This window comes from Nuphar pumila, chromosome 15 (genome assembly GCF_984573655.1).
Source record: "Nuphar pumila chromosome 15, dmNupPumi1.hap1.1, whole genome shotgun sequence".
In the NCBI taxonomy this organism is placed as follows: domain Eukaryota; kingdom Viridiplantae; phylum Streptophyta; class Magnoliopsida; order Nymphaeales; family Nymphaeaceae; genus Nuphar; species Nuphar pumila.
The window spans coordinates 41,680,757-41,689,289 of record NC_143263.1 but is presented as its reverse complement, the minus strand read 5'-3'; the positions used below and the strand labels follow the sequence as shown (position 1 = coordinate 41,689,289).

Sequence of the window (8,533 nt, the reverse complement as noted above, 5' to 3'; positions counted from 1 at the left end):
AGGATTCATGTGGAAGACCCAAAATGAATTTCTTGTTTGGTTCATATCGCTGACCCCAATTGTTTTGGGATGAAGGCGTAGTTGTTGTTGTTTGTTGTTGTATGCTAACTTTTGGGAAGTGTGATCCCAAATATGGCTTGAATAATCGCAGTGGAATTTTCATACTAACTCATCAGCCTTTGCCAACTGATGAATTTAATAATCATCCAACAAAATTTTATCCCACGATGAATTTCGTTGCCAATTTGCAATACTTGCACTTATTAAGCTCCATTTGGATGACAGGAGGCAAAATTAGTCGGAAATCTGGTTTTGCCTTAAAACTTGGTTGGCAAAACTTATCCCATGTGGTAAGCGGGGGGGGGGGGTCCTGTGCCAAGCTGAAGGCCCAGGTTCGAATCCCTCTGCCACATAGGGCTTAAGAGATATCTGGTAGGGGTCTTCCTAACCCCAGCTTGCCTATCAAAAAAAAAATACGTTTTGTTGATTTATTTTAACTATAGAAATCCGGGGTAATCCCCCAGCGTCTTCCTCTAAAAAAAAAGTTTTTGTTGGTGTTTGGATGTCCCAAAACAGGAAAAACTAGGTTAAAGATTTTATATCAGCCATATGCTTCACCACTATTAATTGGTTCATCGTTACTTTCTTTATTTTTTGAGAAGAGAAAGAGGTCAAGGGAAAAAACAATAGTTAGGGTTATAACTTAAAACTTCAAATAGAAGGTGCCTTGACAAGAAACCCTTGCTGGAAACCGGGTCACTTAATGGGCCTGCCTGAGGTAACCTTGAGTGGGTCACTGACACCCAAGCCTTTACAGCCATACACCCAATAGGAGTCAAACCTAGGACGAAGGGGTCAGCAATTTCACCCTAGGCAGCTGCCTGGGCAGGTGTATATCAAGATAATTATGCTGGAGTGAGGTGCATAGCTTCACATACAATGCTGGAGTTGAACTATGTGTCTTCACATTTGTTATGGCTTGGACCTTTTATGGTTGATATCGGTGCACAGACTTCTTTCTTCTATATTTTTAGAGAAAGGGAATTGTTATATGTTCTATTTGTGGGTGATGCAGGTATGAAAACAATGCAAAATTATTTTCAATTTTTGTTTAGAGCTTGGGTGGTTTGTAGCTACTAATCTACCTCATGGCTATGAGCATAGCGGTGACTTTGCTATTGATAAAGCAATAATGGCAAGATTTTTGTCCTCACCAGCCATGAATCTCACCACTATTACTCTGCTACAGCCATAAATTTCGCCGCTATTAGTTTTCATCAATAACGGTGAGTTGGATATCCTATGGAATGCCTTGCCCCTGCACTTAAAGACGTGTATAACAGTGATATTTGCTAGCCGTTAGATATTGTTGTTAAGACACTTTAACGCTTATATTATATCGTTGTTATAAATCAATAACTGTGAGATCCGGTTCTTGCCGTTATATGGTTTTACTCAATAACAGGGATTAGGGTTTTTCTCCTTTGGGTTATGAAAAGAGTAAGGAAGGGAACCATGTCGGAGCACACAGAGGGCGCCGATTTGGTGGTTGAAAGCGTGGTGGAGAAGATCCACGATCTCTCCTCCTCCTCATTAGATTCCGACGACAAGGAGCCAAAGTCATCCATTTCGTTGGCGATCAACTGGCTCTTTGGGGCGAAGCAGCTTGTGCACACAATCCTCGGAGGGGGAAAGCTTGAGTCTTGAGGCATTTCTTGGAGCACTCAGTTTTTCATGTTTTTCATGTTTTTTGAGTTTTTTTTATGTGATATATATTGACCATATTTTACCGTTTCTAAATTGGAAGAGCAAATGATTTGATTTGTTTTGTGTTTTATTTGGTTGTGATCGCGAATGTCGAATGGGAAAATGGAAATTGTTAGGGCTTTAGCAAGCCGTGATGGATCTGATGGAATTAGGGTTTCCGTTGCTGTTGTTGTGTGCATTTGTTGATTTAGACGGAGATGGTTCAGTTTTAGATGATCCTGCTTGTGTTTTTCAAATTTTTGTTAAGTTTTTTCAAGCGATTGGAAATGATAGGGTTTGGGTTTTACCGATTCAGCCGCTGTTTTTGTTTTTAAACAGATCAGAATTGTTTCTGAGTTGGATTTAAGATATCCTGATGTATCTGAAATACTTGAATGATTTATTGTTCCGGATTGTTGAAATTTTGCTTACCATGTACTCGTTTTTCATTTTTTCTGAGTTGGAGGTAAGATATCCTACTGTATCTGAAATACTTGAATGTTTTATTGTTCTCTTGAGATAAATCCTCAAGATACTTGCTTGTTTATACTCAAGACTTTTTCAACTGGAATAGAGTCAAGCTTCGCCATTGTGATGGTTCATCCTTTAGCGGGGAAGGCACCAACAAGTGAGCTTGATCCATCACCGTTCTCATTACTTATAGAATCAGTTGCAGCAGGTTTTTCATTCTTTATTGAACTTTGCTAAGAGTGCTTTTGTCGAAGACTCAAGTGATAAGCATCTTATTAATGGTTAGTTTTTCCTTTAAAGTTGACCTATGTTTTTCAATATGAACAATACTGAAGTGGGAACCATCGTTGCTAAATGTTTATTTTTTTCAAATATATTAGAACTTTTATAGACCAATCACTAGCTGTTTATTTTAACCCTGAGTTTGCCTTTGAAGATAGTGATTTACTAATTGAATCCCCATCTTTTGGGCAGTTTCCCTCCTGTAGAAACCTAGCTTTTTGTATAAAATTGATTACCCTTTCATGCTTAGCTAAAGACATTTTGCTAATGATACTTTTCCTACTTTTTGTTTAGTGGGTGTGCTAAATGGGTTTTCCTGCGAAGCAGGTTATATGTTCCTCCCTCCCCCGAACAGGGCATCTCATGCTCGGGGTCCCAAAAAGCACCATGTATTTAAGCTTGTGCGTCTCGTATCCCCATGTTTGTCAGCATTAATTAGCATTGGAGTTTGATGCAATTGCAAAGACTTAAGTACCCTCTCCTCCATTGGTACCAAAAAAATAACGATTCTAGAAAATGAGTGATTGTAAAGACTTAAGTGCCCCGAAAATGATTATTTAAGACTCAGTCTCTACACTGCAGAATTATCCGAGAAAGAAATATTTTCTAGAGGAGGTCATGAACATCAATTTTCTCACTCTCTCTCTCCCTTCTCTTTCTGCTTCTGTGCACATCCAGCAGAAGATCCTACATTGCTCCATCAAGCACCGACTGACCTGCACATTGACTGTTGTGGAGCCTGATTCAGAGTTTTTACCCTTACAGGATGAGGGTTTGGGGGCTCCTCCCAGCGTGGGTAGCATCATTCAACTAAATAAGTTGTGGAGCCTGATTCAGAGTTTTTACCCTTACATAAGGGGAGTCTGAGGGTTCCTCCCAACGTGGGTAGCATCATTCAACTTGATGAGTTGTGGAGCTTGATTCAGAGTTTTTGCCCTTATAGGATGAGGGTTTAGGGGCTCTTCCTAGCGTGGATAGCATCGTTCAACTTGATTCGTTGTGGATCCTGATTCAGAGTTTTTGCCCTTACAATAGGGAGGTTTGGGGGCTCCTCCCAGCGTTAGTAGCATTGTTCAACTTGATGAGTTGTGGACCCTGATTCATAGTTTTTACTCTTACAGGAGGGGGCTCCTCTCAGCGTGGGTAGCATCATTCAACTTGATGAGTTGTGAAGCCTGATTTAGAGTTTTTGCCCTTACAGAAGGGGGGTCCGGGGGCTCCCCCCGGCTTTTGGGGCCTTGTATAATTTTTTTATTTTTTTCCTCTTTTAATTATCGAAAAAGAGCAATAAAGCGATTTGTAGTGTCTTTCGCAAATCACTATAGCGATTTGTAGTGTTATTCAGTAAGCAAATTGCTACCCAAATTAGGACCAACTTGTCATGGTCATATCTCCCTAACCGGAGGTCATATTCCAAATCCGTAAAAAGTAGTGTCTTCGTTATTGAGTCTAGTTTATTCCTGTAAATTTTCAGCGATTTCTATGGTCATTTCATTTCTCATTTTAACTAAAAACCATACCCCTATTATTCTATGTTGTGCAATCCAAAAACACTACAAATTGCTATAATAATTTGCGGAAGACACTACAAATCGTTGTTGGAAGACCGGATAACACTATAAATCACTGTGGGGTTTATTGGAGACCCAAAAATACTACAAATTGTTGTATGAAGGCTCGTCAATACTATGAATCATTGTTGGAAGATCGGATAACACTATAAATCGTTGTTGGGCTCGTTGGAGACTTGAAAACACTACAAATCGCTGTATGAAGGCCCGACAATACTACAAATCATTGTTGAAAGATTGGATAACACTATAAATCGTTGTGGGACTTGTTGGAGACCCGAAAATACTACAAATCGTTGTAGGAATGCCCGACAATACTACAAATCGTTGTTGAAAGACCGGACAATACTATAAATCGATGTGGGGCTCGTTGGAGACCCGACAACACTAAAAATCGGTGTAGGGGAGTCATTGAAAAAATTGTGGGAAAGAAACAAAAAAAGAAAAATAGAAAAATCATGGGAAAGAAAATTCTGTATTGCTCTTTTTCGATAGTTAAATCTAGAAAACGTTTTTCGGGACCCACGCCATGGGGAGCCCCCGGATCCCCCTTCTGTAAGGGCAAAAACTCTAAATCAGGCTCCACAACTCATCAAGTTGAATGATGCTACCCACGTTGGAAGGAGCCCCCAAACCTCCTCATGTAAGGGCAAAAACTATGAATCAGGCTCCAAAACTCATCAAGTTGAACGATGCTACAGTCAGTGTGCAGGTCAGTTGGTGTTTGATGGAGCAATGTAGGATCGTTTGCTGGATGTGCATAAAAGTAGAAAGAGAAGGGAGAGAGAGTGAGAGGGTTGATGTTCATGGCCTTCTCCAGGGTGAACTCTTTGTCTCCCTTGATTTCTTCTCTAGAGAGAGAGAGAGAGAGGGTTTTACAGTGTTTTACGGAGAAGGAAGAAGAAGAAGACGATGATGAAAAGTTCAAACAGACATTTTTGATGGCTCAGGTTCGTTTCGTCGGATGACCATCGGATCGCCGGCTCACCATCGGATCGTCGGCTCACCATCGTTTTGTCGGATCACCATCGCCGAAATGATTAAGGTTCGTTTCGTTGTGTAGACTTTGAAAAGTCAACATCATCCTCGACTTTCTAGATGGAGGACATGTTTGTCCTTTTTTTTAACCGTTTGTTTTTTCTTTTTTGAATGAAGGGCATTTTTGTCATTTTTTCAAACCATCGTTTTATGAAAAGAATAGCAAGAAAGGGTACTTAAGTCTTTGCAACCACACAATGTGTCTCCAATGCTAAGCGATGTCAACATACACGGGAATACGAGCCCCATGTGCTTGTATACGTGGTGCTCATTCAGACCCCCGAACACATATGTGGGATTCAGTGAATCGTCGGGGGAGAACATACACCACCCTCTCTTTCTGTCCTTTTGATGTTTTTTTTTTTTTGCAGTTATGACCCCATAAATGTGTTGGACATGGTTGATTTACTAAGAATCTACACCTGGATCATGTGTTTTTTGATGAAAAAAATGATATGTGAAGCCTAAAAAATTTACAAAGATTTTAGATCGTTGATTTTTTGAACCTTATAAAAACCCACCCATGTGTCGGACAATTCAATAGCACCCTATAAAATCAAGTACATAGATCACATTTGTACGGTCCAAAAAAAAACCTAAAAAATTTATTTAGCACATCATTTCGCACCTACCCATTACTATATATATATATATATATATATATATATATATATATATATATATATATATATATATATATATATATATATATATATATATATATATATATATTAGGGGTGGCAATTTCTGACACGACCCGCCAACCCGTTTAATAAACGGGTCGACCCGTGTAACCCGTTTATTAAACAGGTCGGGTTCGGGTTGGGGGTATGCCAACCCGCCAACCCGTTTAATAAACGGGTTAGGCGGGTGGGTCGACCCGCCAACCCACCAACCCGACCCGCCAACCCGGCTCCCAACCCGCCAACCCGACCCGTCAACCCGCCAACCCGACCCGCCAACCTGCCTACCTGCCAACCCGATCCATCAACCCGCCAACCCGACCCGCCAACCTGAAAACTTGTTTACCCGACCCAACCCATTTATTAAATGAGTTGGCGGGTCGTGTCGGGTTACCCGTTTATTAAACGGGTCGGGTTCGTGTTTGCCACAGCCGACCCGTTTAATAAACGGGTCGGGTTCGGGTTGAGGTATGCTGACACGCCAACCCGACCCGCCAACCCGCCCCGATTGCCACCCCTAATATATATATATATATATATATATAGAGAGAGAGAGAGAGAGAGATGTCAATGGTAAAGAGAAAACAACCACAAGGAAACCGGTTTACGTGGTTTGAGTGTTAGTATAGCTAACATCCACGGTAAGATCACTCTCTATCTATCAAACGATAGAGGTGATTGCCTCTTTAATATGTATGTATGTGTTTTAGAATTAGTTACATCCTTCAAGATCATTCTAAATCCATTGCTACTTTTTAAGAAATTTAGACACGTGGGTGAATGAAAAATGACAGAAATATGCTTAGTGAAAGTTTCAATTTCATTTTGGCTTTATGCTTCACCACTACTGGCTGAATGTTGCATGCTTTTATCATGTCCAACAGGTTTCCAGTTGATGACCAATCAACCATGAAAGTAGTTGAATACTTTCAACAGATGTATGGCTTCACCATCCAACACACTCGGCCTCCTTGCCTTCAAGTTGGAAATCAAAAGGCTAACTATTTGCCAATGGAGGTGTACACATTCATCCCCCACTCACCACTATTGTGAAGAAGTTGACTTTCATTGGGTCTTTTGGTTTGTCAGTCTCTAATTGATTTTAATGAGAAGCAAATTACTTCACTTATCAAAGTTATATGCCAGAGACCAAAAGATCGGGAAATGGATATTTTGCAGGTAGGTTATTTTTAAGAGATCTTTTTATTACTGCTTACCAGTTACCACTTAATTAGTCAGCTATTAACTAATTAAATTCATGTTTTTCTAGCCATTAGAAAAGATTCATTACTCCTTGGTTTAACTTGAACATTAGTCATTTGGCCCTCTTGACAACTGATAGTGGTTTCAAGTTTTCTAAACAAACTTACATATGCATGCACAGACTCTATCACAATGCATATGACCAAGATCCGTATGCAAATGAATTTGGGATTAGAATCAGCGAAAAGCTTGCTTCTGTTGAGGCCCGGATTCAGACTGTACCTTGGGTAATTTTCTTGTTCATAACCATTTGTTAGTGCGGCTATCCTATCATATTCATAGGTAGAGGGTGAGGGTGAGGATTTTTCCTAAAATCTTCTACACTTTTACATGTTTTTCAGCTGAAGTATCATGAGACTGGAAAGGAAAAAGATTGTTTGCCTCAGGTTGGTCAGTGGAATGTGATGAATAAGGTAGATTTCTTTCATTTTCCCACCTTGATATCATGCAATCTAGTCTAGTAGGGCTACTTATTTTGTATCGATCCGGTGATGCACATGTAAATACCAAATATCTTACCATTTTCTTGTGAAAACAAAAGGTTTCTTTCCTTTATCTTTGTTTATTTTCAAGAATCCTTCCTTTACAACATTTGTTACTGCCTGTCTTGCCGTTATAGCCTATAACGGCAAATCAATCCTTCTTGTTATAGCGGCAAACCGGGGATCTCACAGTTGTATCCTATCTCACCTTTCAAGATTGTCACACTGCTATTGGTGTTTTTAGTTCGAACGAGATTCATCGCTGGTATTGGTTCACCCTTTAATGGCAAGCAATAAATATCACTGTTATTACTTAAGGCCAGTTTTTTTTTAAGATTTGTCGATGAGAATTCTCACCGTTATAGGTCGGCGAGCCAGGGATCTCGCCATTATATCTTATCTCGCCGTTAAACATTGTCAAAACGCTATTGATGTTTTTAGTTCCGACAAAATTCATCGCTGATATTGGTTCACCCTTTAATGGCAAGCTATAAATATCGTAGTTATTACTTAACAAAGGCCAGTTTTTTTTGACAGCTTGTCGGCAAAAATTCTCACTGTTATAGGCTTATAGCAACAAGAAACAAGGCAATAGCAGCGAGATATATCACCCTTATTGACCTGCAGCATTGTAGGGCCTAAAAGCTTTTCAAGGCAAATTTTCTTAGTGAATTGGTGAGGATTTTTGGGCTGAAGGCATTAGCCAAGTGCTGAAAGCCAATCTGAATAGTAAATTAATCAAGGGACTTGTTGAGAGATGGAACAGAAGCAACCTTGCAGCTTCCCTTTCAAGAGCTTTCATTTGTCTCAAGGACATGTTTCATATTTCAGGAGTCATTTAGGACCGAAGGCAATTAGAAAGATGACAAGTTCATTGGTACCAATTTGGTATAACAGCAGAGAACAAAGATATCTTGTGTCAGTCTCGATTTAAAGTGGTTGCAAATATACTTTGATGACGTGATAAAGAAAGATGGCATTTCAGCACAAAGAGGTG

The 8,533-nt window shown here is 39.8% G+C and overlaps 1 long non-coding RNA gene across 1 annotated transcript; it reads left to right on the top strand.

The window, feature by feature from the left end:
- Positions 1–6,691: 6,691 nt before the first annotated feature.
- On the top strand, positions 6,692–7,550 carry LOC149815247 (uncharacterized). The gene is made up of 3 exons (XR_016427895.1): positions 6,692–6,970; positions 7,176–7,281; positions 7,396–7,550. It is a non-coding gene; the product is annotated as an uncharacterized LOC149815247 (long non-coding RNA).
- The last annotated feature ends 983 nt before the right edge of the window (positions 7,551–8,533 follow it).